At 40.8% G+C, this 13545-nt stretch overlaps 1 long non-coding RNA gene across 1 annotated transcript; it reads left to right on the forward strand.

Annotated features, from left to right (window-relative positions):
- Positions 1 to 607: 607 nt before the first annotated feature.
- On the forward strand, positions 608 to 12870 carry LOC106824709 (uncharacterized). Its single transcript, XR_006518822.2, has 6 exons — positions 608 to 1170; positions 4604 to 4728; positions 4822 to 4913; positions 9490 to 9531; positions 10053 to 10213; positions 10460 to 12870. It is a non-coding gene; the product is annotated as an uncharacterized lncRNA (long non-coding RNA).
- The last annotated feature ends 675 nt before the right edge of the window (positions 12871 to 13545 follow it).

Raw genomic sequence — 13545 nt, forward strand, 5'->3', positions numbered from 1 at the left:
CAGGGCTGGATTGGAAGTTGAGAACTACTGAATGTCCTTGACATGTGCCTGGTTCTGACAGCCTAACGGCAATCATGAATATGTTTCGGGTGCAACAAAATAAAAGCCGGATCACGTTTCTCCCCTTGACGTCACTAAGTAGGCCAAGGCATCATCAGCCCATAATTTTCCGAGCCAGAAATATCACTGTCATTCCGTTCTGTATCCCTCTTACGCAGCAGGTCTGATCAGAATGCTTGCACTGAGGTCTGACATGAAGGGAGGACGAACTTGAGTTCTGTTGAAACAGGGATACTTTCATGTTTCATGTTTATCTGTTTGAGCAGCTAACATTAACCACTGATAAGCGATTCTTTTCAGAGATCTCGAAAGCATGAAGATTTCCTGTTTTTCACACCCTTGAGACCAGAAGGGGTTGAAGTAAGGCATCACCAGCACCGTTAGCAAATAGCGAATAGATTACACAACTGAGTTCCGTGATTCAACGGATACAGTGACACTGAGCATGGGGCCGCTACTCAACAGCGCGCGCAAACCCCCTTCGCTGCCCCCAGCGGCCGGCAGGGGGCGCCCGCACTCGCCGTGACCGACCCTCCGGCGCCGCCCGCCCAGCGGGACCCGCCTGGGGCTCCGGCCGCGGACACCGGGACACCCGGCGCGTCGCCGTCCGCGGGAGCCCGGCCCGGGCGAGGCGCCGCGGGGCTCAGGGACCGCGCGGGGCGGGACAACGCGGAGCAAACGCTTCCTTTCGGCCCGACGCCGGGGGGAGCTCCGCCGGGGCCCCGCCAGAGCCTTCCGCTGCCTGCGCCTGCCCGCGTCCATCCTTCCCTTTCTCCTGGAAGGTCGGGGCCACACCGTTTCCAAGAGCGCGCGCTCATTCGGGGACCGGCGGCTCGAGGTCAGAGCGTGCTGTGGGCTGTTCCAGATTCACGAGGCTTTCTGGGGAGAAAGACACGAATTCAGGGAAACGGAGACGCAGCTACAATCTGGCACAAATCTACGGAATGTTGGGACTCTGGTGGAATGACCGGGGACCCGGCCAGTGCTCCGCTGGGACTTCTTGGAGCCAGAGGCAGAAGGCAAACTATGTTCTCTATATACTTGTTTTCATTATTTTTTTAATGGCTAATTTTTCCTACAGCGTTAAAGTCGTTGAAAAAATATTTAAAAGTAAGTGTATTAAAATTCACAAGGCTGGGGCAGGCCCAGTGGCAAAGCGGTTAAGTGCAGACGGCGCTTTGGAGGCCTGGGGTTCATCAGTTCGGATCCCAGTGCGGACATGGCACCGGTCATCAAGCCATGCTGTGGTGGGCGTCCTACATATGAAGTAGAGGAAGAGGGACACCGATGTTAGCTCAGGGCCAGTCTTCCTCAGCAAAAAGAGGAGGATTGGAGGCAGATATTAGCTCAGGGTTAATCTTCAAAAAAAAAACTCACAAGACTATTCTAAATTTAAATATTTTATATATGTCCAAACAAGAATGTTATAATTTTACTTTCTTCGCACTAATAGAAGGAAAGTAATCAAGTCTTTTCAAAATAGACTTCTTTGATAATCTTGTTTTCATTGTTAAGAATTGCTGTTTTTGAAATTTTTATGATCTGCAATAATAATTTTTAATGAACATCAGCTCACTGAAGTTTCTTTTGCAACATCCCCGCTGTGACTAGTATTTTCTGTAAAACGTTCAAAGCCACCTGCCAATTTGGATAAGGTTGCACTAAGCCAAATGTGTGAATCATTTTAGAAGATCCAAACAGGAAACCGATTTTATATTCCAAATTACTGACGTTGAATCTTGCTTAAAATCATTTAAAATGAAATTTCTGCAGAACTTAAATTGCCCAAATATTTAAAAGCCAAGTCAGTGGCTGCTTTTTGAAACTCAGATGTATTCATTGAAAAATAATTTTCTCCTGTTAAATATTAAATCTGAAGGCCCGTGGTTGAAGTTTTTGTATTTCCGTCTCCAAGTTGAAATTAGGATTCTGTAAACTCCTAACCTTTAAAATATGCTATATCCCATAATCACTGATACTTTCATCCAGTGATTCGTACATTTCCAGTTTGATAACATTTATTTCCATTTATTTTCAAAGTTGGGAAGTGCACTCCTATCTGTTTCTAACGTTTTAGATTTATCAACATACTTTCAAAGTTATTTTCTCTCATTTGTTGTAAGCCAAAGGGTGGGCCTTCTGTGAAGCCTGCTGCTTTTTACATAGATGAGTTTTTTTTATTGCACAGAATTATTAACTTTTCCCACTTGGTTGTAAATATCATCCCACCAAATTAAATTGCATCCAAATGTGTACTCTATCGGTGCCAAGTTGCTTCAGATCCCTGCATAACGTACATTGTCATTTGAGGTCATATCTTGCAGTGTTTGGTACACAGCTGTAGTTTGTGTGTGAAGTGCTGTGATTTCATTTGACCTTGATACCCATCAGGTGTCTGTAAATGTTTTTAAGGTTGTTTTCTTATATTCTTGAGAGTATTTTAGATCTATTGTGGTTTACTGGTAACATTATAAATTTCTTTTAAATTTTATTACACAAATAAGACACAGATTCCTTTTGATAATTATATTTTAACTAAATTTAGAAACATTCATTGAGATTTCTGGTGATTTCTTGTGATCCTCTAAAACCTAAATTATTTTTAGCATGAAACATAAGAACTTATAAAATCACCTGCAGAATTTCCATTTTTGTTTCTCGGATTTTATCACTTTATGTATAACATCGTCTATGAAATTGTAAATTTGAATATAGTTTAAATACTTCAATTTTAGAAAAACATCAAGATGAAACATGGAATTTTTGTGATTACAAATTCTTTTTAAATTCTTCTAAATTTTGAAACTTTTGTATATAGAATATTTCACTGTGTTATTATTGCTTAAATTGTAGGCATGGAAAACAAAATATTCTTTGGAATAAATATGCCAATCACAATGAATGAATTTGCTATTAGAACCTTTATTTTTAAAACATAGATTTTGAAAATCTTTGGCATCATGTGAAATAGATTTTCTAAAACAACTATCTTGTCCCTGGTCTAAGGTGGCCGAATTTTAGAGAACCAATGTGAGATAGAGCCAAACCAGACCAAAAACATATATATATTTATTATACATATTACATAATTTAGAATAAATCATTTTAAACATGTTAGTACTTTAACATAAAAATGTGAAAAATAGATTTTTATTTGAAATTATATCTTATCTTGTATTTTTACTTTCTTGCTACATAAATGCTACTGTATTAGCAGGACAATAGGACTAATTAAGTGACAATTAGTAGAAATTAATAAACTAATTAAACACAATATGTGTGAAAAATGTTATAATATTTTTTCTATCATCTGTTATAACAATTTTAACTCTTTTATCTCTTTTTGGATATACAGATTTTGTTGGCTATATTATTGTGTATTCTTAAGATACATACATATTAGACTTTTAAAAAGGAGACCTAAATAAGACTGAGCACAATTACGTATGTTAAATAATTAAAAACAATGCTGTTTCTTTCTGTTCTATGATGCAGTAGGATATTTTGACTCTTTTCCAATAATACTTCCCCGATTGGCCTGCAGTTGGGGGAGCATCCTTGTTTTCTTTTACGGAGTGGGAAAATGGAATACAGTCAAATGCAAAGCTCCTTTTGAGTTGCTGCTCTGCTCTTATCAAGTCCACATTAGGCTGATTCCTGGGTCCGTCTATTGTGACGATATCAAGCTAAATTTCCTCTCAAAAAAAAGTGTTTGAGCATGAAATACTTACAGCAGCATTTCTTTGTACTATCCTGTGAATAGCAGAGCAGGCATTTTCTGTGAGACAACATGCTAACACGCTGGATGCCCAGAAAATACTTCCACTGTGCTCTGAGCTTTCTCTCTGCTGGGTGAGGCGCGGTTCTAACCCCGTGTGCCTGCGCTCTGCTCCTGCACAGGCCTGCAGACCCCGCCCCGTCCCAGAGTTTCCATTAGGGGGCGCCAGTGTGCCCGTCACCGAGAGCGTCAGGGGAGCCAAAATCACAGCTCCTCTTGGCGAGTCTTGGTTGACCGTGGACCATACAGACGATTATGATCTGTAGTATTATGTGAAGGCAGGTGTCTTTTACTGTGTTCAGACTCTCAGTAACTTTCAATCTTCATTTTCTTTAATTCTCATAATATCCTGTGTGATAGTTACTACTATTATTGGTTTGTTTTTAAGATGAGAAAAGACAAAACCAATGATTTAATTTCACCGCAGCCACAGATTTCGTCAGAAAGCAGGGTTTCTCCCGCCTCCCAGTGCCGCGTCTTCACTGGCACTGAGTCCTCAGTTCGCTGCACTGTCTCTGCTGAGCTGTAATTAAACACGGTCATTGCTTTAATGTCTGTCTTTCCTGCTTCCTGGAAGGGACCCTACGTGGAGGCAGGAAAATGTCAATATTCAAGAAAAGCAACAGGACAAAGGAGAAATGTCTGGGTTGAGTTGGTTTGGGCGCAGTCTGGTATTCTAATCCAGACTTTTAATAACTGTGTCTTCTTGGGAAAATTGTATTTAGTAAAAGTACAATAATATTGAAAATAATATTTACCTTACAGGTTACAAATATATTGAAAGGAAAAGTCAGATACTCTACGTAAGGCAATGAACAGACTTTAAACCACCAATGGTAGCCAGTAGCTATTACCTCAGAGATTCAAAAGCTTGTGCAGGAGCAGCCCTGGTAAGATGGTTGTTTCATATTTTTAAAATTTTTGTTTTGATTTATACATATAGTAAAATGCCCTAATAAGTATATATCTTGTTGTATTTTTAGATATAGATGATACCCAGATGAATATATAGAACATTTTCAGAATCTCAAAAATCTTGCTGTGCCTTCTCCCACTGCATAGTCCCAGGCCAAAGGTAACCACGAATCTATGGCCTCTGTTACTAGATATTTGCTTTGTCTGTTTTGGAATTTCATATAAATGGCATCATACATGAGGTAACTCATACCTGTGTCCTTTAATCCAATATGTCTGTAACCAACTTACTCTCCAATGAAAACTATATGATTTTCAGTTAAAAACATCTTTGTCAACAGTTGTTTTGTGATTATGCTTGTTGTTTTTGATCTACATTTCCTCAAGAAATAATGATGTTGAAAACATTTTTCGTGTGCTTATTAACCCTTTTGTGAAGACTCTGTTGAAGTCTTTCTCCATTTTTCTATTTGTTCTGCCTTTTTTAAAATTGATTTTTAGAAATTCTTAATATATTCAGGATATGAGCCTTTGACAATTTATTTTCTGGATGTCTTGCACTCTGTGGCTTGCCTTTTCACTCTATTAATGGTGTCTTTTGATGAACGACGCTCTTAATCTTAATATAGATCAATGTATCAATCTTTTCTCCAATGGGTGATGTTTTTGTGTGTCCTGTATAAGAATTCTTTGCTTATCGTAAGGTCAAAAAGATATATTTCTGTGTATTCCTCTAGAATATTTATAGTCTTAGCTTTTACATTTAGGTCTATGATTCATCTTTAAATTTTATGTGAGGTTTGAGGTATGAGTCTAAGTTCTTTTTTGTTCCATATAGATAGCCAATTGTCCAAGCTCCATTTATTGAAAAGCCTATTCCTTCTCCAGTTCAATTAACTGACACCATACTTGTGAATCAGTTGATAACATTTGAATGGGTCTGTTTCTGCAGTCTCTATTCCCCAGTAGTGTTCTCTTTGCTATTCTCACATCAGCACCACCACACTATAGGTTTAAAATACTTCTTGCTATTTGGAAATACGTTTTCTGTTTTTATCCTTCTTTAAAATTTCTGTGGTTATTCTAAGTCCTTGGCATTTCCATATACAGTTGAGACTCAGCTTGTCAATTTCCACAGAAACATCTGCTGCAATTTTATTTGGACTGCATAAACTCTGTAAATCAATTTGAGAAAAAACATAATTTTGACACCACTGAGTAGTCCAATCTATGAAGATAAATTAGTGTAGCCTTTGTCCCGGATGTTTGGCAGTAACTTTAATGTTCAAAATGCATACGAAATCAGGGGCCAGTCCAGTGGTGCAGTGATTAAGTTCACACGTTCCGCTTCAGTGGCCTGGCATTGGCTGGTTCGGATCCCAGTTGCGGACCTATGCACCACATATCAAGCCATGCTGTGATAGGCGTCCCACATATAAAATAGAGGAAGATGGGCACGGATGTTAGCTCAGGGCCAGTCTTCCTCAGCAAAAAGAGGATTGGCAGCAGATGTTAGCTCAGGGCTAATCTTCCTCAAAAAAAAAAAAATGCATATGAAATCAGACAAAGCTCTTCACTTCTGGGTACCTAATTTAGTGCCATATTCTCTCATGAGCATGAAGGTATGCTTGCATATTTATCGCAGTATTGTTTGTACTTAATATCAAGAAAAAGATAACCATCAAATAGTAGTTAAATTATGGTATCTTTGTTATGTGAAATTAGGCTATGTGTAGTGAGGTGGAATATTTTCTGAACAAATATTAGGTAAAAAAAAAAACTATTGAATTATTCTTCTGGTGTAATGCCATATATATAGAAACGTGCACACATAACCACATATAAATTCTGAAAGATTATCCACCAAACTCTTAATTGGGTTACCACTTGGAACTGGGCTGGATTTGGGAAGTCACACCCTGGTGGTCAAGGCTTTTATTTGTTGGAATTGATTGAATTTTTAAATAAACACACATACACATTAAAGTAAATATTTTTATGTAGTTCTTGTCTAATGAGAAAATTTAAACAAATACTCTTTAACCCTGTAGGTTAAAACCAGCCAAAAATACAACAATAACTTCTAAATGAGAAAGGGCAACAAGCAAGAGAAAGAGTGTTTGGGGGGTAGGGACTGGTCAAAAACATATATATATATGTATATCTAAAATATGAATTTAAAGAAAGTTCCTATAATTCCAAATATAGGATTCTGTATTCAACCCCATTTCTACCAGGACATGTGTGTGATCTTGAGTAACTCAACCTCCTTGAGTCTTGATATTGTCAAATGTGAAATGTGTTGGAAACATTCGCTGGGCTGTTGTACCAAACATATGCATTCATTTTAAAGCACTTGGTGCCGTCTACAGAATAAGAACTGAATAAAATGGTAGCTATTTTTCCTTTTTCTACTTAGATCTATATTAGAGTATTATTTGTTTCCTTCTCTAAAATGCTTTGAAAATGTCTCACGTCTTTCTGACTGACCATCAAAAGATGGCTGCCAAAAAAGCAGAATACCTGCTGGTGTCTTCAGGAAGACCAAAAGAAATTCAGCACCTGACGTATCTTCTCCTTCCCACTCGTCTTTCCTTGATGCGTTCACTCACTCCCACACCACAGTCATTTCCTTTCACTCCAGCGTAGAAATCCCCACAGCACCCTCTGCATTCACCGCCTTCACCTTCACTGCCATTCATGCAGCTGCTTCTCATTCTTTTTTGCTTTCTGGCTGTGAGAGTTTTCCAAAGAGCAGAAATCTACAGATGTGAAGCGAAAGTTGGATCAAGGTTTTGCGGAGATTTTTTTTTCTCCCCAAAGCCCCAGTACGTAGTTGTATATCCTAGTTGTGAGTCATTCTAGTTCTTCTGTGTGGGATACGTCCACAGCATGGCTTGATGATCGGTACATAGGTCCACACCCAGGATCCAAACCAGGGAACCCCAGGCTGCGGAAGCGGAGTGCACAAACTTAACCACTCGGCCACGGGGCGGGCCCCAGCAGAGATTTTCTAATTGAATCCTTTTGGAACATGAGGGAAGCTCATTGTCAGAATGATGTCACGGTAGCTAGAGCTGAAGGCAGGCAGAGAGCAGGATCCAGTTCACTGTGGGACCCAATAAAACTTTCCCAGGGAGGAGACCCCCAGCTGTCCCCATGTGACAGGGACAGGAATACAAGCTTCTGACACAGGGAGAGTACCTGTCCCTTCCTAAGGATTTCCTCCAGAGCTGAAAATAAGTCATTTATTGGCAAGAGTCAATTCTAGTACTTAATTTTTTTGTTGTTATAAAGAGAATGAATGTTCAACTACAGGAAAGGCATGGCCACTCTGGGCAGTCTTAGCTATGTGGAGAGAGAAGGGATCCAAATGTGGTTCCTGCCTGCAATGGGCTGTGCAGACAAGAGCCTCCTAATTCATCTCTAGTAAAAGGATTGTGATGCTTCGCCATCAATCTGGAGGAGGTGGTAGGAGAATGCAAAAGTGACTAGAAAAGCATCTCAGGCTTGATTGGGCACTAAATATCTCTGCTGGTAGTAAGTTCCCAGTTTCACCAATATGTTTCCCAAATCAGATCACATTGTTTGACTTTATAATGACTAAAACAATTGTCATCACTACTTTGAATAATGATTTTGCCTCTCTTCACATCTGACCAGGTAGTGAGAAAGAGAGCTCAAACATATTTTAATGAATGTTGGAGTTTATTCATTTGAAGATCTCAATACTTGGTTGAATTTGAGAGATCTTACCATAATCTACACAGTAATGTAACTGAGACGGTTAAAGAGGATGCGTGTGTGAATTGAGGGCATAAGGTGGGGAAGAGAGGCCTCAACACAGGGGGAATCTCTTCTCTGTGTACCTGCAAAACTCTTTCCTTTCCTTCTTTACGAATTGGAGTTGGGTATTAATTTCATTTTAAAATATGGCTTCTCTCTTTATTTCCGCTTTTAGTTCTCCTGGGTGAATTAGTTGTCTATCCAGGCATGGACATTACTGTTCTTGGGTTTCCCTGGACTTTTTCACGTTTCAAATATTATGAATCTTCCATTCTGCAGATATTTTTAAATAGATGTTACTTACTTTTGTTTATTTTTAAGGAATTTGTGTAAGAAAGTTCTATTATCAGGAGTAATTCAGTTTTAAATAAAGCATGGATCAGAATTTAATAAGGAAGGTAAAATGTTTTCAATAAGTGGATATGGTAGAGGGCTTCAGGATAGGTTCAACCAGCTAACTCAGAGTACTAATACTGGCTTATTAAGACACTGGAGGAGAACAGGTCCTCAACCGTTTTTCATCAGCCACAATCTCATCTCAGGTATCTCTGGGCTGGGCCTCTCTCTTGTGTCGGTGCCAACATGGAGAGCAAAGCTGAGCCTCTGAAAGTCTCTGATCAGATACCACCTGATATGCCCTCAGGTAGTGGAGTCCTATCAAGCGGAGCGTACGTGATCCTGAAGATCTGAGAATCTGGGCCTTTCTTCTGCAGAGGACTCATGCATGAAATATTTTTAATGGACCATGTGCTTTAAACCATTCTTTGAGCTTTTCAGAGAAGGATCAGTAGAAAATATTTTTTGTCCATTTTAAAAATGAATAACTTAGAAAGAATACAGATCTCAAGTGAATATAGAAACACAGTATTCACTAATAATGAATGTCTGCTGCTTTCTTAGAAAGAGGAGAGTGAAATTATCTTCCCGTGTCATTTTTTCTTGTCTTTCAGCATCAGCAGAGTGGCAGGAAGAAAAAGCTGGAGCCTTAAAGGGTAATGTTCTGCTGTTGAATGCCAGTTCTCCCTGGATTAACCTTAATATTTCTTTTCAACGAGGGCTCAGGTCTCCAATCACTGAGGAGATCAGTTCCTAGAACCAGTCCTTCTCAGAAAATAATGACCTTAGAGGGAGGCCTCTAAGGCAGCATTTCAGGCCTGGGACCCTTCTGCTAACCCGTGTTCTCCCCACCCGTTGGAATTGAACAGGGATGGTGTTGGGCCATGGGTCTTGCCCACTAGATGGTGTGAGATGTCGTGGATGGATTATTCCTTTTGGAGGAAAAATTTATGGGTCCTGCCTTTGGACATAGTCTAAGTTGTTACCTTCCCTAAGCTTCAGGCTCCTCTTTTGAGAAAGTGCTTGCCTGCAAATCTCACGGGGTGGTTGTGATGGTCACTTACGGCAATGTCTGTGACAGAGCTTTAAAATGACATAGCTCTATACGTATGTGATACTAATGTGTTACTATTATTGTCATACTTTTGACCTTTAATCCTAATCCCTGGGCATTCAGAATCTAACCTTGAAAGAGTTTATTCCCAATGGAACATTCTACTCAGCTTCCTGCAAGATTCTACCTTCACCTGAGGTGACCTAGGCTCCTATTTTCTCTGTTCGGAGAACTCACTGCAAAGACATTCATGTGGCACCAGACCTACTTTCTCTTCAGAAAAGGTGATTCATCTTTCCTGTTATTTCAGGCACCCCCTTCCTAGGTTGTCTGTGGAATTCCGGGGCCCCAGTGCAGCCTAGAGTTGACATGCAAGGAAGAATCATAGATAAAGGGAAGATAAGTCAAACCTTGGAGTGGAGATAAATAGAGTATTGTGAAGTCGGACATGTGGGAGAATGTGGCCCCTGCCAGGCCTGCCTGTCCCCAATCAGCTTTTAAATATACTTTTTACCTCCTGTCTCTTGCAGTCACCTACACAAGCCTCCTTTCGTGGATAGCTTTCCGGACCGGTTACAACAAGATCCTTTCTCTGAGGAGTGGGTTAGAGCAGCCAAGGAGGCGGACATCTTATAGTTCATGGAGCTAGGAAGATGCTTCTCAGTGCACCTTTGAGATCCACTAAGTCATAGGTCACTCTGGCCTCCTTGCTTCTGGCTACCACCCTCTGACTGGACGGTATCACCCCCTTACTTTCCTTGTTTTCACCATATAATCTTTGGATGCCTTTCTTCAATCAGAGTCCTCTTTGTCACTATCCCATAGGACCATATTTTACCCCCACCACTTACCTTTTCCCTTCTATACCAAGAGCACACTCAGATACAGGACACTATCCCCAATCCAAACCCCACTTTGTCTTTGGGCCACACCTCATCCCCCGACCCCACCACATCTCCAGATGCCTCTCTTTCTCAGGATCTCACAATTTCCCTAAGGGGACATGCCCCATGGATTCCAGTGTTTCACTTCACTGTCTCCCTAGTTTTCCAAGGTTCCAAGTGATGGCTTCAAAAAAGTTTCAGCGATGTGAAGACCTGGACAGTGGCCTCCTGAATGACTGCGGGAGTATCCCCATAACACAGCCATGGGTCCATCAGGCTGTCCGTGACCCTGCCCTACTCTCTCCCTCTGGGGGCGTGTTTCCTCAGGTTAGCCAGAAAGTCCTCCTGCATCCCCTGCTCCCTGAAAAATTTCTCTCAAAGAAATGTTTCCATAAAATCAGAGGAATTGAAATGGTTCTCAATTACTACATTCTCTGAAGTAGTTTGTCTCTGTTTTTTTCTGAAAGGAGACTGTGTCTTCTGCCTCAGCCACATGTAGGCAAAGTAAGTGTAGGGTTAGCTAGGAGCTCAGGCTTAGAGTAACAAAGGGTCAGCGTCAGCTCATATTGAGAGACTTTCTGAAGGTGATCAAGATCAGGGAGGGATGTTGAGCATGGCACTGCATACCCACTGTCATCTCGGGTTCCTTCATTTGTATTTGTGAATATATCTCAATTTTAAAATCTTAATACTACCACAAGAATACAACAACAAAAAACGTGAATGCTCAGGGGCTTTAAAAGTGAGAAAATCAAAGTCCATGTCCCAGGATCTAGACATAGCCATCCTTCTCTCTGTTCCCTCATTATCTAGAACATTATCTGGTCATAGAGTGGAGTAGTTAGGGTTGCACAGACCAGAAATGTCCCCACTCAACCTCTAGGAACAGTAAAAGACAAGACTCTTCTCATATTCCCAAAATGGAACTGGACTCTTGGGACCCTAAGTTCAGAGGGGTAACGAGAAGTCCCTATGACCTCTAATTTTTGGGTAGGGAATAGTTTCCACCTTCCCCCAGATCTCTCCTCTATTCTTGTTGCAGGCTGGGGAGGTGAGCACTGCTCTCCAATCATTCTTATCTTAGCCTTTATGAAAGTGCACAGCTGGCCACCAACTCCCATTCCCTCTCCCCATGTGACAGGTTCAAGAACAGAAAAACAGAATTCCTGGCTCTGTGTATGGTTAGAAGGGTCAGGGCAAGGAGAGGAGACCCAATGGAAGGCCAAGCAGATATAAGGGCTTAGCAAACTTGGGAGTAGAAGAACATATTAACAGACTTGAGAAAGAACTCTCCACATTTCTTTAAGTGGCCCTCAGGTCACTCCTGGCCACTGGAAGAGAACTGGGTTCAAAGCTAGGGATGTGAAAATTGGGTCACGTCGCCCCACCTCCCAACCTCCACGAGACAACCCATTTCTGAACGGATTCAGAGGTAGGAACATTTTCCTGAAAACAGTAGCTTTTGAATCTTAGAATAACTATCCACAGTGGATGTAGAACTAATTGAACTTTAGAGAAGCTGGGTGTTTAGGGGATCCTGGGGTTAATGTGGCAAGTCCAAGGAATAAGGCAAGCACTGCTTAAGGATCTGCCATGGTTGTAGGGTTTATCTATCTAGAAGAAAACTTTGAACACAGCAATGAATTTTCCCCATTGAATGGGTACCCTGGGAAAGGGAAGCCCCTTCCCTTGGAGACTACATGGGGCCTGATGATGTCATTGCAGGGGAAGGGGTGACACTGCAATCAGGATAGGGATGCTCATAGTGCAGCCACCGTGACTGAAGATTAATGAACAAGTTTAACCGCAAGTGAAGAAGGGAAGAATGACCCAACAAGTGGGAAGGAATGGGAATGTCCCCTTCATCATCAGTTATGACACCTGCCCCATTCCCTCATTGAAGGGGGGTGGAGACAGACTTAATGAGCTATGTACCTTTGAAAATGAGTGGCATTTGTAAGACTAAAGAGAAAAGAAACTGTTCATAAGCACTCAAGTTGATAACATTTCCCACAGGGATATGGCTTAACAATTCTGATTCTGCTGTACATGTATACTAGAAGTGAAATATAAAGTAAATTGATGTGGAGTGATGTGACTCAAGTTTCTCACTGGAGGAGTGAAAGGTTACAGATAAGAAGGTGGAGCTAGAATGGTCCATGTGGAGATATCAGTATGCACTCATGGGTAGTATAGATACACATCATTGTATATAGAAATATTTATAGATATGTATATATATGCAGGTTGGTTTTAACACATCTTTTCCATTGCTCTGTCATCTGAGAAGGCCTAAAAGTCATGACATTTAAGTAGAAATAAGCACATCTAGTTCACTGGTACCATTTCCAACAAAGGAACCAAGGTTGCTTGGAGAAATGACTAATTCTAGGACTATGGCAGGAAATATACAATATGAACAGGCATCATCATATAGTGCCAGAATGAAAATGCTAACACACACACACACACACACACACACACACACAATGATAAGATATGTTAAAGGGACACAGGAGCTCACTGAAAGAACTCACAATTACCAATTCTGGAAAAATTTGAGCAAAAATAAGATAGTACAGACAATTGGTGTGAGTGATGTCAGTATCATGGCAGAGTGAGTCTTCCCAATAATCTTTCCCCTCCGATATACAACAAAAAGAACATTCATACTCCAACAGAGGACATCCAAACACAACACAGAATACACCAGGGAGACCCAGGCAGCCATA

Source organism: Equus asinus, chromosome 23, assembly GCF_041296235.1.
Source record: "Equus asinus isolate D_3611 breed Donkey chromosome 23, EquAss-T2T_v2, whole genome shotgun sequence".
NCBI classification, from domain to species: Eukaryota; Metazoa; Chordata; class Mammalia; order Perissodactyla; family Equidae; genus Equus; species Equus asinus.